Below are 21,140 nucleotides of genomic sequence, written 5' to 3' on the forward strand. Positions count from 1 at the left end.
TGTTTGAAATACTTTATCAGTGGAGAGAAAAAGGAAAAAGCAAAAGCAAAAAAAAAAAAAGAAAAAGCCTGGTAATGGAGCGGTGATGGATGAAAGAGAGGAAGCTAACTCAGGGGCCTTCCACTTGATACCAGGTACACCAGCTCTGTGCCCATTCTTTCTGGTTAAGCAGACCTTCTCTGGTGCTATGAGCTGAATTGTGTCCTCCCAATATTTGTGTGTTGAAGCCCTAACCCCCAATGTGACAATTACTGGTGATAGTATCTTTAGGAGACAATTAAGGTTAAATGAAGGTGGGGCCCTAGTCTGACAGGACTGTGGCTTTATAAGAAGAGGAAGAGAGATGTCTCTCTCTCTCTACCATGTGAGAGCAGAGAGGGAAGGCAGCCATTTGCATGCCAGGAAGAGAGCCTCACCAGAACCCAACCATGTTGGCACCCTGACCTCAAGCTTCTAGCTTCAAGACCTGTGAGAAAAGTTTCTGTTGTTGAAGCCACCTAGTCTATGGTATTTTGTTATAACAGCCTGAAATAATACACCTGGAATTTTCTACAGGACTCCTTTATAGGACCCAGCCCAGCCTACTGGGTCTGTGGGAAAACCATGGAGCACAGGGCATGCTAGGAGAACAAGGCTCCAGGGTGATGGACTCAGAGAGGCCATGGTTCAGTGCTAAATTTCATGAAAAATAATAGCCATCAGTTATTGAGCACCAAATTCTAAGTGATTGACCTAAGATTTGCGTTTAGGTCTCCTCAGAACCCTGGGAGACAGTGTAATAACTTACATGGCAGGGAAAATGAAACTGAAGTTCCAAGGAGAGGTGTGACTCCTCAAGGTCCTGTATCTAGAAACCAGGTTCTGTCTGAAACATTGGATTCTATTAAGAACAGTTCTCTTGGCTTACTGTCTTCAGCTTTAAGGGTAAAGACAGTTCAACCTGTATCATATAGTGAAATTAATAAGATGTGCCCCCTGCTCTTGAGGCATTTTTAATCATGTGTTTGTGTGTTGGGGGGACAATTGTGACTTAAAGGTGTGGAAGAGGATAAATGGTCAACCATGCAGAGTATAAGAAGCATCATTTCTTCTTATCATGATGTCCATGACAGTACCCTGCACTTCTGCAGGTCACCTTGTAGAAACCACCAGTGCCACAACAAGGAAGACCTTCCTTGTTTGCCAGAAATTCTTCAAATTAAGACTCCATGTCTGGTTTTGGTTTTCTTGAATTTTGATTTCCAGTTCTGATTTTTCCTAAAATATGGCTCATTGTGATCTCCATTATCAACAGCTTCCTAATACTTGTCTATCATGCTTTCTCCCCAGTTTGTCTGTTATGAATAATTCTGCTATGAACTGCTTTTCACGTACAAGTTTTGGGTGGATATATGTTTTCATTTCTATTGCATAGATGCCAAGCAAAGGAATTGCTGGGTCATATGGTAAATCTATGTTTAACTGCCAAACCAGTTTTCAAAGTGGCTGCATCTTTTAACATTCCAGTTTCCCCACGTTCACATTAACATTTGTTTTTGTTGATTTCTGATTATAGCCATTCTAGTGAGCATGAAATGATATGTCATTATGGTTTTAATTTGTATTTCCCTAATGCCTAATGATGTCAGACATTTTTTCATGAGCTAATTGGGCATTCATGTATCTTCTTAGGCGAAATGCCTGTTCAAATATTTTTGTGCATTTTTAAAATTGGTTTATTCATTTTCTTATTTTTGAAGTGTAAGAGTTCTTTTATTCTGGGTACCAGTCTCTCATCAGATGTATGATTTACAAATATTTTTTCCTAATCTGTGACTTGTGTTTCACTTTCTTGGTGTCTTTTGAAGTACAAAATTTTAAATTTTGATAAAGTCCAATTTATTATTTTTATCATTGATCCCTTGAGGGCATTTTTTTCTAAAGAGGAAGGATTTGGGTCTCATTTCATATTTATTTCCAATAAAAATTCTAGAAAATTTAAAATAAATCATTTTGAAGAACTTGGGCTACTGGAAAATTTTCTATGGTAGGTTGACAATGAGTACATTTAAATAAATTCTAATATACAGAAGTTCAAAATTCATCTACAGATTATAATTATGTTGCATAAGTGTCCTTCTTTATTGGCATAATTAAAGAAGCTTTTTTTTTTTCAGGATTGTTTTAGAGCTTCTAAACCATCCCCCACACATGGCCCCTGTATTACCCTCCCTTCTTGGTACTCTTAGCTCATGGGCTCATGAGAATATTCCATATATCTACTTGTCAATTGCCCTGCAATTGGACAGATATAACTGCTTTGATCACAGTTTGATCCCATTGTCAAAACCCCATTGCTGGGCCTGCTTTGCTGGCTGCCAAAGCTTTCTGTTCTATGTTTTGTGATTGAATGTAGAGGGTGGAACAGTTTTGTCTCTGATACTGCTGAATTCTTATTTTTCTTCTGAAGAGCAACTTAACAGTTTGGGAGTGAAACCATGATTATGACATTTTGTTTTATTGACTTGTTTATTGGTAAATCAAGAGTACATTTTATGGGATTTAAAAGCTAAACGAATACCATAATTGAACATCAAATTGCTGTAGTCTCAATGATAAATTTTAAAGTTCTTTTCTCTGCTCTGAGAACATTTTAAGGTTGTACCGGGAGATATTTTTGGATTCCACAGACGCAAATAACATGTGAGCCAGGCCATTGGGCACATCTTATTTCAACATTGAATCCTGAGAACCTAGCATGGTACCAAACATATGCTTGTACTTAAACAGAAAACAATTTTTCTTTCCACATCTATCCTTTTGTTTTCCTCCTCTTTGCGTTTTTACTTCTCAGTTCAAAATTCTCCAAACATTTCTGAGCTTATCAGGTTTTACATGGGAAAATACAACTATTGCTAGATATTGTTAGTGATCAGATGGTCACCTTCCTCCCACAGGGTGACATGCATGTTCCTAGGATACTGAAAAAGTCTTAAGGTCCCTTTCTGGTTATGATGTTGCAACCACATGGTCAGGAGCTAAATATTAATTCTTATTTTGGAGGTGCCTCTAAGGTTGGATGCCAGACAGCTAGGCTGACTGGACATTTAAAATGTATTCAAATAGGAATATTACAAGAAGTCCTTTTATTTGTTTAATCATTCAAGAGATAAATATGGAACATCTATCATGTGCCAGTCCCTGTGATGGGAACTGGGATAAAAAGATGAAGACAGTCTCTGTCCTCAAGAAGCTTACAATACAATTGGACAGGGTAAACGCAACAGACTCGGACATGTTGTGCTGAAGGCTATGTTGGAGGAATGAATAATGTGCTCTGGGAAGCAGAGAAGGGAGTAAAAAATGTTGCCTGGGGGTGGGGGAAGTGTGTTTGTTTTATTGTTGTGTATACTCTTTCATCACTGGAAGCCCCGAGGACAATTTTTACACATACCCATTTGGCAAGATAATATTTGTAAAATATTTTACTGTCCTCAGATAATAAGGGAAATGATTCATATGGCATAGCAGGACATGAAGTATCAGTCTAACACTGGATTAATACTTTCAAAGTATTTACAGTCATCACTGTGAAATGACTTAGATTCTAATTACTTTGTGACAATGGATGCAAATTGAAACTTGCTAGACAAACAACAGTTTCATCTGACCAAGAATATCTGCTCCCTAATTTGCCAGTGTTAAGAAAATCTTTTCTTTTCTCCCTTTTCTTGTGCCTCCCCACTTCCTCGTCCTTTCTCCTCACCTTCAAGTATTTTTTTTTGAACATTTACCATGTGTTTCTGAGCATACAATGATGGCTTAAACAGTCTAGCAGGGGAAAGAAAGAAATAAACAAATCAACTCTATTCACTAGGACACATGCTGTAATAGAAGAGTGCACAGTGTGCTGGGGATGCTTCAAGACACAGTAATTCTATCTGCCTCAGGGGAATCCAGCAAGGCTTCCGAGAGGAGGTGATATTTGAACAGGGTCGTGACAGGCACACATTGTCTGTTTCATACATAAGGTCTTCCTTATGACCTAATTAGGGTCTGGACAATTGTAGCGATCTATGCAATTATGAGTTGTGTCTTCATTAAAATAATGTATGAATTATAAATTAAAATTCTGGAAAAAGAGTGTATTTAAATATATTTAATATAAAAACTATTTCATGAATGTTCTTTTGAAGCATTTTTTTAATGAAAGCTGGGTTGGCTGAGGCTTGTTGAAAATAAATTTGATGAAACTGGGATTAATATTCTTTGAGCTTGATGTTCTTTGAAGTATAAAAGGACACTAAATGTTTTTGAAATGTAATTCTAATAGAAGGATAGTTTCCAGAGCAATCACATAAGGTCATGCAATCTGCTCAGGTTCACCTCCAAGCCTCTAAGGGTTGCTATTCAGAAATAAAAAATGTAATATGAATTTTCTCCTGTGAGTTGGGCAGTGTGATAGTCTTGATAATTTCTAAGATGATCTCTTGTTTGTCTTCTCTCTGTCTTTTGCATATGTATGTATGTATATACACACATCTACACCTGCATATATATATGCATATGTATATATACAAACATGTGTTTATACATTTTAAAATATTTTCTATATTTATATAAATATATATAAATATAGAAAAGTATACATATATTAAGCGTATAACTCATTCAGTTATCACAACTGAAGGCACCCATGTAATAAACATGCAGGCAATAAATGGGTTACCAAAACATTACCATAAAGTTCCCTTATGCCATTTCTAGTTGTTACTCCCATAAAATTAACAACTATCCTGATTTTTAACAGCATTGATTAGATTTGCCTGTGTGTGTGTGTGTGAGCTTTAATTAGCCCTACATCTTTGATGTATTTTTTAATGTTTGCTTTAAAGTTCGATATGTGTATCTTTATTTCAGTCTATGTTTTAATATTATACCATTCCGTTATAGTACTAAAACTTTATGACAGTATACTTCCAGTTTTTCCTTCTGTCCTTTAGAATTTTTATGTGTACACATGTTTTAAACTTCCAAATACATAATTATCATTTTTCTTTAAACAATTATCTTTTTTCATCTATTCCTCAATTAAATATTTTATTATTATTAATTATCTTTTGAAGAAAATAAAAAATAAGAAAACAAATATCTTTGGGATTTATTTCATATTTACCCTTTCTAGCTGTCTTTGTACAGATTCAAATTTTCTCTTTGTATCATTTTCCTTCAGCTTGAAGACTCTCCTTTAATATTTTTTGTGTTGGATTGATAGTTATGCTGGTGATGAGTCCTTTCAGCTTTTGATTTTCTAAAACTGTACAGGCCTACTTTGTTTTATTGTTCTTCACTTTATTGTGCTTCCTAAATATTGTATTTTATGCATTGAAATATTGTGGGAACCCTGTGTTGAGGAAGCCTATCAGCACCATTTTTCCGACAGCATGTGCTCACTTCATATCTCTGTGTCACATTTGGGTAGTTCTCACAATATTTCAAGCTTTTTCATTATTATATTTGTTATGGTGGTCTTTGATGTTACTAATACAACTTGCCAAAGACTCAGATGATGGTTAGAAATTTTTAGGAAAAAAGTATTTTTATATTAAGGTATGTACATTGTTTTTTTAAAATTTTTTAACAGCTTTATTGGAGTATAATTGCTTTACAATGGTGTGTTAGTTTCTGCTTTATAACAAAGTGACTCAGCTATACATATACATATATCCCCATATCTCCTCCCTCTTGCATCTCCCTCCTTTCCACCCTCCCTATCCCACCCCTCTAGGTGGTCACAAAGCACGAGCTGATCTCCCTGTGCTAAGTGGCTGCTTACCACTAGCTATCTATTTTACGTTTGGTAGTGTATATAGGTCCATGCCACTCTCTCACTTTGTCCCAGCTTACCCTTCCCCCTCCCCGTGTCCTCAAGTCCATTCTCTAGTAGGTCTGCATCTTTATTCCCATCATGCTCCTAGGTTCTTCATGACCATGTTTTTTTGTTTTTTTTGTTTTTTTTTTAGGTTCCATATATATGTGTTAGCATACGGTATTCGTTTTTCTCTTTCTGACTTACTTCACTCTGTATGACAGACTCTAGGTCCATCCACCTCATAATTCAAAAAGAATCATGTACCACAATGTTCATTGCAGCTCTATTTACAATAGCCAGGACGTGGAAGCAACCTAAGTGTCCATCGACAGATGAATGCATTGTTTTTTAATTTAAAAAATTTATTGAAGTATAGTTGATTTACAATGTTAGTTTCAGGTGTACAACATAGTGATTAACATTTTTATAGGTTATACTCTTTTTAAAGTTATTAAAAATAATGGCTATATTTCCCTGTTACATACAGTATATCCTCGGTGTGTGTTTATTTTATACATAGTAGTTTGTGTCTCTTAGCCTCATACCCTTATCTTGCCCCTCCTAACTTCACTCTCTCCACTTGTTCTCTGTATCTGTGAGTCTGTTTCTGTTACATACATTTGTTTTATTTTACGGATTCCACATATAAGTGGTAACATAATTATTTGTCTTTCTCTCTCTGACTTATGTCACGAAACACAATACTCTCTAGGACCAGAATTTCATTCTTTTTCATGGTTAAGAAATATTCTATTATATATCTCTCTATATGTCTATATATTCTTTATCTATTTTTCTGTGGATGGACACTTAGGTTGCTTCCATATTTTGACTTTTGTAAATAATACTGCTATGAACATTAAGGTGCATGTATCTTTTCAAATTAGTATTTTTGTGTTTTTTGGATATATACCCAGTAGTGGAATTTCTGGATCATATGGTAGTTTGATATTTTTTTTTTGAGGAAACTCCATACTGTTTTCCATAGTGGCTGCATCAATTTACAATCCTACCAACAGTGTATGAGGCTTCCCTTTTCTCCACATCCTCATTAACATTTGTTATTTGTAGACTTTTTGATGATAGCCATTCTGTCAGGTGTGAGGTGATAGCTCACTGCGTTTTGATGTGTATTTCTCTGACGATTTGTAATTCTGATAATTTTTTTCATGTGCCTGTTGGCCATCTGTATATGTTCTATGGAAAAATGTCTATTCGGGCCTTCTTCCCATATTTTAATTGGGTTGTTCAGTTTTTTAATATTGAGTTGTATAAGCTGTTTATATATTTTGGATATTAACCGCTTCTTGGTCACATCACTGGCAAATATTTTCTCCCATTCAGTAAGTTGTCTTTTCATTTTGTCAATTATTTTATGTTGCTGTGCAAAAGCTTTTAAGTTTAATTAGGTCCAATTGTTTATTTTTATTTATATTTCCCCTGCCTGAAAAGACAGATAAAAAAAAAATGCTGCGGTTTATGTCTAAGAGTGGTCTGCTTATGGCAGTCTCTAGGTCCATCCATGTTGCTGTAAATGGCATTACTTTGTTCATTTTTATGGCTGAGTGATATTCCATTGTATATATGTACCACATCTTTTTTGTCTATGCCTCTGTCGATGGACATTTAGGTTGCTTCCACGTCCTGACTATTGTGAATAATGCTGCAATGAACATTGGGGTGTATGTATATTTTCGACTTATGGTTTTCTCCAGATATAAATCAATATACAATATTGATTCCCAGGAGAGGGTTTGCTGGATCATATGGTAGCTCTATTTTTAGTTTCTTAAGGAACATCCCTATTATTCTCCATAGAGGCTGTACACATTTGCATTCCCACCAAGAGTGTAGGAGGGTTCCCTTTTCTCCACACCCTCTCTAGCATTTATTGTTCGTAAACATTTCGATGATGGCCATTCTGACCAGTGTGAAGTGATACCTGATTGCAGTTTTGATTTGCATTTCTCTAATAATTAGTGATGGTAAGCATCTTTTCATGTGTTGTTTAACCATCTGTATGTCTTCATTGGAGAAATGCCTATTTAGATCTTCCACCCATTTGTTGATTGAGTTGTTTGTTTTTTGATATTGAGCTCCATGAGCTGTTTGTGTATTTTGTGTTTGTGTATTGTGACAAGGGAGATTAATCCCTTGTCAACTGCTTCATTTTCAAATATTGTCTCCCATCTGAGGGTTTTCTTTTCATTTTGTTTACAGTTTCCTTTGCTGTGCAAAAGTTTCTAAGTTTCATTAGGTCACATTTGTTTCTTTTTCTTTTTCTTTTCATTATTCTAGGAGGTGAATCAAAAAAAATCTAGCTGCGATTTATATCAGAGAGTGTTCTCCCTATATTTTCCTCTATAAATTTTATAGTATCTGGCCTTACATTTAGGTCTTTAGTACAATTTGAGTTTATTTTTATGTATGGTGTTAGGGTGTGTTCTAATTTCACTCTTTGACTTGTAGCTGTCCAGTTTTCCCAGCACCACTTATTAAGAGGCTGTCTTTTCTCCATTGTATATTCTTGCCTCCTTTGCCATAGATTAGGTAACAATTAATGTGTGGGTTTATCACTGGACTTTCTATTCTGTTCCATTAATCTATATTTCTGCTTTGGGGCTACTAACATACTGTATGGATGACTGTAGCTTTGTAGTATAGTCTGAAGTCAGGGAGACTGATACCTCCATCTCCGTTTTTCTTTATCAGGATTGCTTTGGTTATTCGTCAGCTTTTGTGTTTGCATAGGAATTTTAAATATATATATATATTTTTTGTGTGGTACACGGGCCTCTCACTGTTGTGGCCTCTCCCATTGTGGAGCACAGGCTCCGGACATGCAGGCTCAGCGGCCATGGCTCACAGGCCCAGCTGCTCCACGGCATTTGGGATCTTCCTGGACCGGGGCATGAACCTGCATTAACTGCATCGGCAGGTGGACTCTCAACAACTGCGCCACCGGGGAAGCCCAAAATTTAAAATTTTTTGTTCTAATTTTGTGAAAAATGCCTTTGGTAGTTTGATACGGATCACATTGAATCTGTAGATTGCTTTGGGTAGTATAGTCATTTTCACAATATTGATTCTTCCTATCCAAAAACATGGTTTATCTCTCCATCTGTTTGTGTCATCTTTTATTTCTTTAATCAGTGCTTCATAGTTTTCTGAATACAGATCCTTTGCCTCCTTATGTAGGTTTATTCCTAGGTATTTTATTCTTTTTGATACAGTTGTGAATGGGATTGTTTAATCTGTCTTTCTGATCTTTCATTGTTAGTGTATAGGAATGCAAAAGATTTCTGTGCATTAATATTGTGTCCTGCAACTTTACCAAATTCATTGAAGAGCTCTAGTGGTTTTCTGGTAGCATCTTTAGGATTTTCTATGTATAGTATCATGCTATCAGCAAACAGTGACAGTTTTCCTTCTTCTTTTCCAATTTGGATTCCTTTTATTTCTTTTTCTTCTCTGATAGCTGTGGCTAGGACTTCCAAAATTATGCTGAATAAACATGGTGAGAGTGGACATCCTTGTCTTCTTCCTGATCTTAGAGGAAATGCTTTCAACTTTTCACCATTGAGTATGATGTTAGCTGTAGCTTTGTCATATATGACCATTATTATGTTGAAGTAGTTTCCCTCAAAGCCCACTTTCTGAAGATTTTTTGTTTACCATAAATGGGTGTTGAAATTTTCAGAAGTTTTCTTTTTTTTCTATCGAGATGATCATATACTTTTCTTCAATTTGTTAATGTAGTGTATCACATTGATTGATTTGCATATATTGAAGAATCCTTGCATCCCTGGGATAAATTCCACCTGACCAGGGTGTATGATTCTTTTAATATGTTGCTGGATTTGGTTTGTAGTATTTTGTTGAGGACTTTTGTTTCTATGTTCATCAGTGATATTGGCCTATAATTTTCTTTTTCTGTGTGATATATTTGTCTGGTTTTGGTATCAGGGTGATAGTGGCCTCATAGAATGAGCTTGGGAGTGTCGCTTCCTCTGCAATTTTTTGGAAGAGTTTCAGAAGGGTAGTGTTAACTCTTCTCTAAATGTTTGATAGAATTCACATGTGAAGCCATCTGGTCCTGGACTTTTGTTTGTTGGAAGATTTTTAACCACAGTTTCAATTTCAGTACTTGTGATTTGTCTGTTCATATTTTCTATATCTTCCTGGTTCAGTCTTGGAAGGTTGTGCCTTTCTAAGAATTTGTCCATTTTTCCAGGTTGTCCATTTTATTGGTGTATTGTTGCTTGTAGTAGTCTCTTAACATTTGTATTTCTGTGTTGTCCACTGTAACTTCTTTTCCTTTTTCATTTCTAACTTTATTGATTTGAGACCTCTCCCTTTTTTTCTTGATGAGTGGCTAAAGGTTTATCAATTTTGTTTATATTCTCAAAGAACCAGCTTTTAGTTCCATTGATCTTTGCTATTGTTTTCTTCATCTCTATTTCATTTACTTCAGTTCTGACCTTTATGATTTCTTTCCTTATACTTACTTTGGGTTTTGATTGTTCTTTTTTCTCTAGTTACTTTAGGTGTAAGGTTAGGTTGTTTATTTGAGATTTTTCTTGTTTCTTGAGGTAAGGTTATATTGCTATAAACTTACCTCTTAGAACTACTTTTGCTGCAACTCATAGGTTATGGATCATAGTGTTTTTGTTGCAATTTGTCTCTAGGTATTTTTTGATTTGCTCTTTGATTTCTTCAGTGATCTGTTGGTTATTTGGTAATGCATTGTTTAGCCTCCATGTGCTTTTTTTTTTTACATTTTCTTCCCTATGATTGATTTCTAATCTCATAACGTGGTTGAATAAGATGCTTGACATGATTTCAGTTTTCTTAAATTTACCAAGGCTTGGTTTGTGACCCAAGATGTGTCCTGTCCTGGAGAATGTTCCATGTGCCCTTGAGAAGAAAGTGTATTCTGCTGTTTTCGGATGGAATGTCCTATAAATGTCAATAAAGTCTATCTGGTCTAATGTGTCATTTAAGGCTTGTGTTTCTCATTAGTTTCCTCTCTGTATGATCTCTCCAGTAGTGTAAGTGGGGTGTAAAAATTCCCCATCATTACAGTGTTACTGCTGATTTCCCCTTTTATGGCTATTAGCATTTGCCTTATATATTGAGGTGCTCCTATGTTGGGTTCATATATATTTACAATTGTTATATCTCATTCTTGGATTGATCCCTTGATGATTATGTAGTGTCCTTCCTTGTCTCTTGTAACAGTCTTTAATTTATTTTTATTTTTTAACATCTTTATTAGAGCACAATTGCTTTACGATGGTGTGTTCGTTTCTGCTTTATAACAAAGTGAATCAGCTATACATATATATATATGTCCCCATATCTCTTCCCTCTTGCATCTCCCTCCCTCCAAACCTTATCCCACCCCTCTAGGTGGTCACAGAGCATCAAGGTGATCTTGCTGTGCTATGTGGCTGCTTTGCACTACCCATCTATTTTACATTTGCTAGTGTATATATGTCCATGCCACTCTCTCACTTTCTCCCAGCTTACCCTTCCCCCTCCCCACATCCTAAAGTCCATTCTCTAGTAGGTCTGCATCTTTATTCCTGTCTTGCCCATATGTTCTTCTGACATTTTTTGTTTTCTTTTTTTAGATTCCATATATGTGTGTTAACTTACAGTATTTGTTTTTCTCCTTCTGACTTACCTCACTCTGTATAACAGTCTCTACGTCCATCCAGCTCACTACAAAAAACTCAGTGTCGTTCCTTTTTATGGCTGAGTAATATTCCATTGTATATATGTGCCACATCTTCTTTATCCATTCATCTATTGATGGAGACTTAAGGTGCTTCCATATCCTGGCTACTGTACATAGAGCTGCAATGAACATTTTGGTGCATGACTCTTTTTGAATTATGGTTTTCTCAGGGTATATGCCCAGTAGTGGCATTGCTGGGCCATATGGAAGTTCTATTTTTAGTTTTTAAAGAAAACTCCATACTGTTCTCCATAGTGGCCATATCAATTTACATTCCCACCAACAGTGCAAGAGGGTTCCCTTTTCTCCACACCCTCTCCAGCATTTATTGTTTGTAGATTCTTTGATGATGGCCATTCTGACTGGTGTGAGATGATATCTCATTGTAGTTTTGATTTGCATTTCTCTAATGATTAGTGATGTTGAGCATCCTTTCATGTGTTTGTTGGCAATCTGTATATCTTCTTTGAGAAATGTCTATTTAGATCTTCTGCCCATTTTTGGATTGGGTTCTTTCGTTTTTTGATATTGAGCTGCATGAGTTGCTTGTATGTTTTGAAGATTAATCCTTTGTCAGTTGCTTCATTTGCAAATATTTTCTCCCATTCTGAGGATTGTCTTTTGGTCTTGTTTATGGTTTCCTTTGCTGTGCAAAAGCTTTGAAGTTTCATTAGGTCCCATTTGTTTATTTTTGTTTTTATTTCCATTTCTCTTGGAGGTGGGTCAAAAAGGATCTTGCTGTGATTTATGTCAGAGTGTTCTGCCTATGTTTTCCTCTAAGAGTTTGATGGTGTCTGGCCTTACTTTTAGATCTTTAATCCATTTCGAGTTTATTTTTGTGTATGGTGTTGGGGAGTATTCTAATTTCATTCTTTTACATGTAGCTGTCCAGTTTTCCCAACACCACCTATTGAAGAGGCTGTCTTTTCTCCACTGAATATTCTTGCCTCCTTTATCAAAGATAAAGTTACCATATGTGTGTGGGTTTATCTCTGGGCTTTCTATCCTGTTCCACTTATGCATATTTCTGTTTTTGTGCCAGTACCATACTGTCTTGATTACTGTAGCTTTGTAGTATAGTCTGAAGTCAGGGAGCCTGATTCCTCCAGCTCCATTTTCTTTCTCAAGATTGCTTTGGCTATTTGGGGTCTTTTGTGTTTCCATACAAATTGTGAAATTTTTTGTTCTATTTCTGTGTAAAATGCCAGTGGTAGTTTGATAGGGATTGCATTGAATCTGTAGATTGCTTTGGATAGTAGAATCATTTTCAAAATGTTGATTCTTCCAATCCAAGAACATGGTATATCTCTCTATCTATTTGTATCATCTTTTATTCTTTCATTAGTGTCTTATAATTTTCTGAATACCAGTCTTTTGTCTCCTTAGGTAGGTTTATTCCTAGATATTTTATTATTTTTGTTGCAATGATAAATGGGAGTGTTTTCTTAATTTCATTTTCAGATTTCTCATCATTAGTGTATAGGAATGCAAGGGATTTCTGTGTGTTAATTTTGTATCCTGCTACTTTACCAAATTCATTGATTAGCTCTAGGAGTTTTCTGGTAACATCTTTAGGATTCTCTATGTATAGTGTCATGTCATCTGCAAAGAGTGACAGCTTTACTTCTTTTTTTCCAATTTGGATTCCTTTTATTTCTTTTTCTTCTCTGATTGCTGTGGTTAAAACTTTCAAAACTATGTTGAATAACATTGATGTGAGTGGGCAACCTTGTCTTTTTCCTGGTCTTAGTGGAAATGGTTTCATTTATTCGCCATTGAGGATGATGTTGGCTGTGGGTTTGTCATATATGGCTTTTATTACGTTGAGGAAAATTCCCTCTGTGGCTACTTTCTGGAGAGTTGTTATCATAAATTGGTGTTGAATTTTGTCGAAAATTTTCTCTGCATCTATTGAGGTGATCATATAGTTTTTCTCCTTCAATTTGTTAGTATGGTGTATCACGTTGATTGATTTGCATATATTGAAGAATCCTTGCATTCCTGGGATAAACCCCTCTTGATCATAGTATATGATCCTTTTAATGTGCTGTTGGATTGTGTTTGTTAGTATTTTGTTGAGGATTTTTGCATGTAAGTTCATCAGTAATATTGGCCTGTAGTTTTCTTTCTTTGTGACATCTTTGTCTGGTTTTGCTGTCAGAGTGATGCTGTCCTCGTAGAATGAGTTTGGGAGTGTTCCTCCCTCTGCTATATTTTGGAAGAGTTTGAGAAGGATTGGTGTTAGCTCTTCCATAAATATTTGCTAGAATTCACCTGTGAAGCCATCTGGTCCTGGGCTTTTGTTTGTTTGAAGATTTTTAATCACAGTGTCAATTCAGTGCTTGTGATTTGTCTGTTCATATTTTCTATTTCTTTGTGGTTCAGTCTCAGAAGGTTGTGCATTTCTAAGAATTTGTCCATTTCTTCCAGGTTGTCCATTTTATTGGGATATGGTTGCTTGTAGTAATCTCTCATGATCCTTTGTATTTCTGCAGTGTCAGTTGTTACTTCTCCTTTTTCATTTCTAATTCTATTGATTTGAGTCTTCTCCTTGTTTTTCTTGATGAGTCTGGCTAATGGTTTACCAATTTTGTTTATCTTCTCAAGGAACAGATTTTAGTTTTATTGATCTTTGTTATCATTTCCTTCCTTTCTTTTTCATTTTTTTCTGATCTGATCTCTATGATTTCTTTCCTTCTGCTAACTTTGGGGGTTTTTGTTCTTCTTTCTTTAATTGCTTTAGGTGTAAGAGTAAGTTGTTTATTTGAGATGTTTCTTGTTTCTTAAGGTAGGTTTGTATTGCTATGAACTTCACTGTTAGAACTGCTTTTGCTTCATCCCATAGGTTTTGGGTTGTTGTGATTTCATTGTCATTTGTTTCTAGGTTTTTTTTGATTTCCTCTTCGATTTCTTCAGTGATCCTTTGGTTATTAAGTAGTGTGTAGTTTAGCCTCCATGTTTTTGTATTCCTTACAAATTTTTTTCCTGTAACTGATATGTAGTCTCATAGCATGGATGGTCAGAAAAGTCAGTTGATACAATTTCAGTTTTCTTAAATTTACCAAGGCTTGATTTGTGACCCAAGATATGATCTCTTCTGGAGAATGTTCCATGAGCACTTGAGAAGAATGTGTATTCTGTTGTCTTTGGATGGAATGTCCTATCAATATAAATTAAGTTCATCTTGTTTAATGTATCATTTAAAGCTTGTGTTTCCTTATTTATTTTCATTTTGGATGATCTGTCCATTGGCGGAAGTGGAGTGTTAATGTCCCCTACTATGACTGTGTTACTGTCAATTTCCCTTTTTATGGCTGTTAGTAATTGCCTTATGTATTGAGGTCCTCCTATGTTGGGTGCATAAATATTTACAATTGTTATATCTTCTTTTTGGATCAATCCCTCAATCATTATGTAGTGTCCTTCTTTGTCTCTTGTGTTAGTCTTTGTTTTAAAGTCTCTTTTTTCTGATATGAGAATTGTTACTCCAGCTTTCTTTTGATTTCCGTTTGCATGGAATATCTTTTTTCATCCCCTCACTTTCAGTCTGTATGTGTCCCTAGGTCTGAAGTGGGTCTCTTGTAGGCAGCATATATATGGGTCTTGTTTTTGTATCCATTCAGCCAGTCTATGTCTTTTGGTTGGAGCATTCAGTCAATTTACATTTAAGGTAATTATCAGTATGCATGTTCCTATTACTATTTTCTTAATTGTTTTCGGTTTATTATTGTAGGTCTTTTCCTTCTCTTGTGTTTCCTGCCTCGAGAAGTTCCTTTAGCATTTCTTGTAAAGCTGGTTTTGTGGTGCTGAATTCTCTCAGCTTTTGCTTGTCTGTAAATCTTTTAAGTTCTCTGTCAGATCTGAATGAGATCCTTGTTGGGTAGAGTAATCTTTGTTGTAGGTTTTTCTCCTTCATCAGTTTAAATATGTCCTGCCACTCCCTTCTGGCTTGCCAAGTTTCTGCTGAAAGACCAGCTGTTAACCTTATGAGGATTCTCTTATGTGTTATTTGTTGTTTTTCCCTTGCTGCTTTTAATATTTGTTCTTTGTATTTAATTTTTCATAGTTCGATTAATATGTGTATTGGCGTGTTTCTCCTTGGATTTATCCTGTATGAGACTCTCTGCACTTCCTGGACTTGATTAACTATTTCCTTTCCCATATTAGGGAAGTTTTCAACTCTAATTCAACTCTCTTCAAATATTTTCTCAGCCCCTTTCTTTTTCTCTTCTTCTTCTGGGACCCATATAATTTGAATATTGGCGCGTTTAATGTTTTTGAGAGGTCTCTAAGACTGTTCAATTCTTTTCATTCTTTTTTCTTTATTCTGCTCTGCAGTAGTTATTTCCACTATTTTATCTTTGAGGTCACTTATCCATTCTTCTGACTCAGTTATTCTGCTATTGATCCCTTCTATAGAATTTTAAATTTTATTTGTTGTGTTGTTCATCACTGTTTGCTCTTTAGGTCTTCTAGTTCCTTGTTAAACGTTTCTTGTATTTTCTCCTTTCTATTTCCAAGATTTTGGATCAACTTTACTATCATTATTCTGAATTCTTTTTCAGGTAGACTGCCTATTTCCTCTTCATTTGTTAGGTTTGGTGGGTTTTTGCCTTGCTCCATCATCTGCTGTGTGTTTCTCTGTCTTCTCATTTTTCTTAACTTACTGTCTTTGGGGTCTCCTTTTTGCAGCCTGCAGGTTTGTAGTTTCTGTTGTTTTTGGTGTCTGTCCCCCGTGGCTATGGTTGGTTAAGTGGGTTGTGTAGGCTTCCTGGTGGTGGGTACTAGGGCCTCTTTTCTGGTGGATGAGGCTGGATCTTTTCTTTCTGGTGGGCAGGTCCACGTCTGATGGTGTGTTTTGGGGTGTTCTGCGGCCTTATTATGATTTTAGGCAGCCTCTCTGCTAATGGATGGTGTTGTGTTCCTGTCTTGCTAATTGTTTGGCATAGGGTGTCCTGCAGTGTAGCTTGCTGGTCATTGAGTGGAGCTGGGTCTTGGCGTTTGGATGGATGTCTGTGGGAGATATTTGCCGTTTGATATTATGTGGAGCTGGGAGGTCTCTTGTGGACCAGTGTCCTGAACTTGGCTCTCCAACCTCAGTGGCACAGCTCTGATGCCTGGCTGTAGCACCAAGAGCCTGTCTTCCACATGGCTCAGAATAAAAGGGAAAACAATAAATAAAGAAGAGGATAAAATAAAATAAAGTAAAATAAAATTATTAAAATAAAAAATAATTATTAAGAAAAAAAATTTTTTTAATTTAAAAAAAGAAACAAAAAATGGACTGACAGAACCCTAGGACAGATGGTAAAAGAAATGCTATACAGACAAAATCACAGAAACATACACATACACATTCACAAAAAGAGAAAAAGTGAAAATATTATATATATCGTTGCTCCTAAAGTCCACCTCCTCAATTTGGGGTGATTCATTATCTATTCAGGTATTCCACAGATGCAGGGTACATCAACTTGTTTGTGGAGATTTAATCCACTGCTCCTGAGGCTGTTGGGAGAAATTTCCCTTTCTCTTCTTTGTTCGCACAGCTCCCAGTGTTCAGCTTTGAATTTGGACCCGCCTCTGCGTGTAGGTTGCTGGAGGGCGTCTGTTCTTTGCTTAGACCAGATGGGGTTAAAGGAGCAGCTGATTCGGGGGCTCTGGCTCACTCAGGCCAGGGGGAGGGAGGGTTATGGATGCGGGGCAAGCCTGTGGCGGCAGAGGCTGGCGTGACATTGCACCAGTCTGAGGCGTGCCGTGCGTTCTCCCAGAGAAGTTGTCCCTGGATCACGGGACCCTGGCAGTGGCAGGCTGCACAGGCTCCCAGGAGGGGAGGTGGTGATAGTGACCTGTGCTCGCACACAGGCTTCTTGGTGGCTGTAGCAGCAGCCTTAGCATCTCAAGCCTGTCTCTGGGGTCCACACTGGTAGCCGTGGCTCGGGCCTGTCTCTGGAGATCCTTTAAGCTGTGCTCTTAATCCCCTCTCCTTGCTCACTAGGAAACAAAGAGGCAAGAAAAAGTATCTTGCCTCTTCGGCAGCTCCAGACTTTCTTGGACTCCCTCCCAGCTAGCTGTGGTGCACTAGTCCCTTCAGGCTTTGTTCATGCAGCCAACCCCAGTCCTCTCCCTGGGATCCGATGGAAGCCTGAGCCTCACCTCCCAGCCCCCGCCCACCCCAGCGGGTGAGCAGATAAACCTCTCGGGCTGGTGAGTACTGATAGGCACCGATCCCCTATGTGGGAATCTCTCTGCTTCGCCCTCCACGTCCCTGTTGCTGCGCTCTCCTCCGTGGCTCTGAAGCTTCCCCCTCCACCCCCCACAGTCTCTGCCCATGAAGGGGCTTCTAGTGTGTGGAAACCTTTCCTCCTTCACTGCTCTCTCTCACTGGTGCAGGTCCCATCCCTATTCTTTTGTCTCTGTTTGTCTTTTGCCCTGCCCAGGTACCTGGGGAATTTCTTTCCTGTTGGGAGGCCGGAGGTCTTCTGCTAGTGTTCAGTAAGTGTTCTGTAGGGGTTGTTCCACATGTAGATGTATTTCTGATGTATTTGTGGGGAGGAAGGTGATTTCCACGTCTTACTCTTCCACCATCTTGAAGCCTTTCCCCAACAGGCTTTAATTTAAAGTCTACTTTGTGTGATATGAGTTTTGCTACTCCAGCTTTCTTTTGATTTCCATTTGCATGGAATATTTTTCCATCTCCTCACTTTCAGTCTGTATGTGTCCCTAGGTTTGAAGGGGGTCTCTTGTAGATAGCATATATATGGGTCCTGTTTTTGTATCCATTAAACCAGTCTGTGTCTTTTGGTTGGAGCATTGAATCCATTTACATTTAAGGTAATTTTCAATATGTATGTTCCTATTGCCATTTTCTTAATTGTCTTGGGTTTTGTTTTTGTTGTTTGTTTGTTTTTTGCAGGTCTTTTTCTTCTCCTGTGGTTCCCACATAGAGAATTTCCTTTTGCATTTGCTGTAAAGCTGGTTTGGTGGTGCTAATTTCTCTTAGCTTTAGCTTGTCTGTAAAGCTTTCAATTTCTCTGTTGAATCTGAATGAGAGCCTTGCTGTGTAGAGTATTCTTGGTCGTAGGTTTTTTCCTTTCATCACTTTAGATATATCATGCTACTCCTTTGTGGCCTGAAGAGTTTCTCCTGCAATATCAGCTGATAAGATAATTTGGATTCCCTTGTCTTTTTTTCCTTTTCCTTTGCTGCTTTTAATATTTTTTCCTTGTATTATTTTTTGTTAGTTTTATTAATATGTGTCTCCAGGTGTTTCTTCTTGGGTTTATCCTGTATGGGACTCTCTGTGCTTCCTGGGCTTGGATGACTGTTTCCTTTCCCATGTTAGGGAAGTTTTTGACTATAATCTCCTCAAATATTTTTCAGTCCTTTCTCTTCTTCTGGGACCCCTATAATTCAAATGTTAGTGTGTTTAATGTTGTTCCAGAGGTCTCTGAGACTGTCCTCATTTCTTTCCATGCTTTTTTCTTTATTCTGTTCTGCAGCAGTGTTTGCCAACATTCTGTCTTCCAGCTCACTTATCCAGTCTTCTGCCTCAGTTATTCTATTAATTCCTTCTAGTGTACTTTTTATTTCATTTATTGTATTGTTCATCAGTATTTGTTTGTTCTTTAGTTCTTCTATGTCCTTGTTAAACATTTCTTATATCTTCTTAATCCATGCCTCCATTCTATTTCTCAGCTCTTAGATCATCTTTATTATCATTACGCTGAAATTTTTCAGGTAGATTGCTTATTGTCTCTTCATTTAGTTGGTCTTGTCAGTTTCTACCTTGCTTCTTTGTCTGCAACATTTTCTTCTGTCATATCATTTTGTCTAACCTACTGTGTTTGTGGTCTTCTTTCTGCAGGCTGCAGGGCCATAGCTCCTCTTGCTTCTGGTGTCTGCCCCCTGGTGGGTGAGTTTGGTCCAAGAGCTTCTGTAGGCTTCCTGGTGGGAGGGACTGGTGCCTGCACTCTGTTTGGTGGAGCTGGCAGGGCAACATCAAGTGTTGTGTTTGGGGGCATCTGTGTGCTAAGTATGACTTTAGGCAGCCTGTCTGCTAATGGGAGGGGCTGTCTTCCTGTCTTGCTGGCTGTTTGGCCTGAGGAGTCCAGCACTGGAGCTTGCAGGTTGTTGGGTGGAGCCAGGTCTTGGTGCTGAGATGGGGACCACTGGGAGAGCTCATGCCAATTAATATTCCCTGGGGTCAGGAATTTTCTGGTGGTCCAATAGCCAGGTCTTAGCACTCCCATCACAGGGGCTCAGGTTTGACCCCTGGCTGGGGAAGCTTGGGTCTTTTATTTTTTGATCCAATCTGCCACCCTATGTGTTTTGTTTGGAGCATTTGGCTCATTGATATATAAAATAATTATTGATAGGTATGTGCTTATTGCCATTATTTTCCCATTGTTTTCCCATTGTCTCTGTAGTTTTTTCCCATTGTCTCTGTAGTTTTCCCATTGTCTCTGTAGTTCTTCTCTCTTCTTTTAGTTTCTCCCCTGAGGTTTGATTTTTCTTTTGTGATATACTTGTGTTCCATTCTTTTTAGTTTTTGTATCTCTATTCTTGGGTTTTGTTTTGTGGTTAGCATTGGGTTTATACAAGTTGACCTATAACTATATCCATCTGTTTTAAGCAGGTGCTTTTTTAAGTTCAAACACATTCTAAAGGATCAACATTTTGTACGCCCTACTTCCACACTTTGTCTTTTTGATGTCATATTTTACATCTTCATGTTTATCCTTTTAGTGATTATTACAGTTATATTTGACTTTACCATTTTTTGTCCTTTACTCTTTGTGCTACTTTAAGTAGCATTAAGCCTTAACATATATTTGCTTTTAGCAGTGGAATTTTTCCTTTCTAATAGACACTTCCTTCTTGTTATAGCTTTTAGCTTTCCACTAAAGAAGACCCTTTAACATTTCTTTTAGAGTTGGTTTAGTATTGATGAACTTTTTTTAGTTTTTGCTTGTCTGAGAAGTGTTTATCTATCCTTTAATTCTAAATGATAATCTTATTGGATAGAGTATGCTAGTTTGCAGGTATTTCTCTTTCATCAGGTTAAAGATATCATGCTACTCCCTTCTGGCTTGTAAAGTTTCTGCAGAAGAATCAGCTGATAGCCATAAGTGAGTTCCCTTGTATATGACCTTGTCTTTCTCTTTCTGCCATTATAATTCTATCTTTCACTTTTGCCATTTTAATTATGATGTGTCTTGGTATGGGTCTGTTTAGGTCCATTTTGTTTAGGATACCCTGTGCTTCCTGTACCTGAATATCTGTTTCCTTCTTCAGGCTTGGGAAATTTTCAGCCATAATTTCATTAAATATATTTTTGACACCTTTCTCTCTCTCTTCTCCTTCTGGGACCCCTATGATGCAAATGTTGGTACACTTGATGTCATCCTAATGATCCCTTAAACTGTTTTTATTTTCTAATTTGTTTTCTTTTTGCTCTTCTGATTGAGTGTTTTCCATTATTCTATCTTCCAGAATAGTAACGTATTCTTCTGGATCACCTATCTGATGTTCATTCCTTCTAGT

Source organism: Monodon monoceros, unplaced genomic scaffold, assembly GCF_005190385.1.
Source record: "Monodon monoceros isolate NGI ecotype Baffin Bay Population unplaced genomic scaffold, NGI_Narwhal_1 Super_Scaffold_18, whole genome shotgun sequence".
Classification (NCBI taxonomy): Eukaryota; Metazoa; Chordata; class Mammalia; order Artiodactyla; family Monodontidae; genus Monodon; species Monodon monoceros.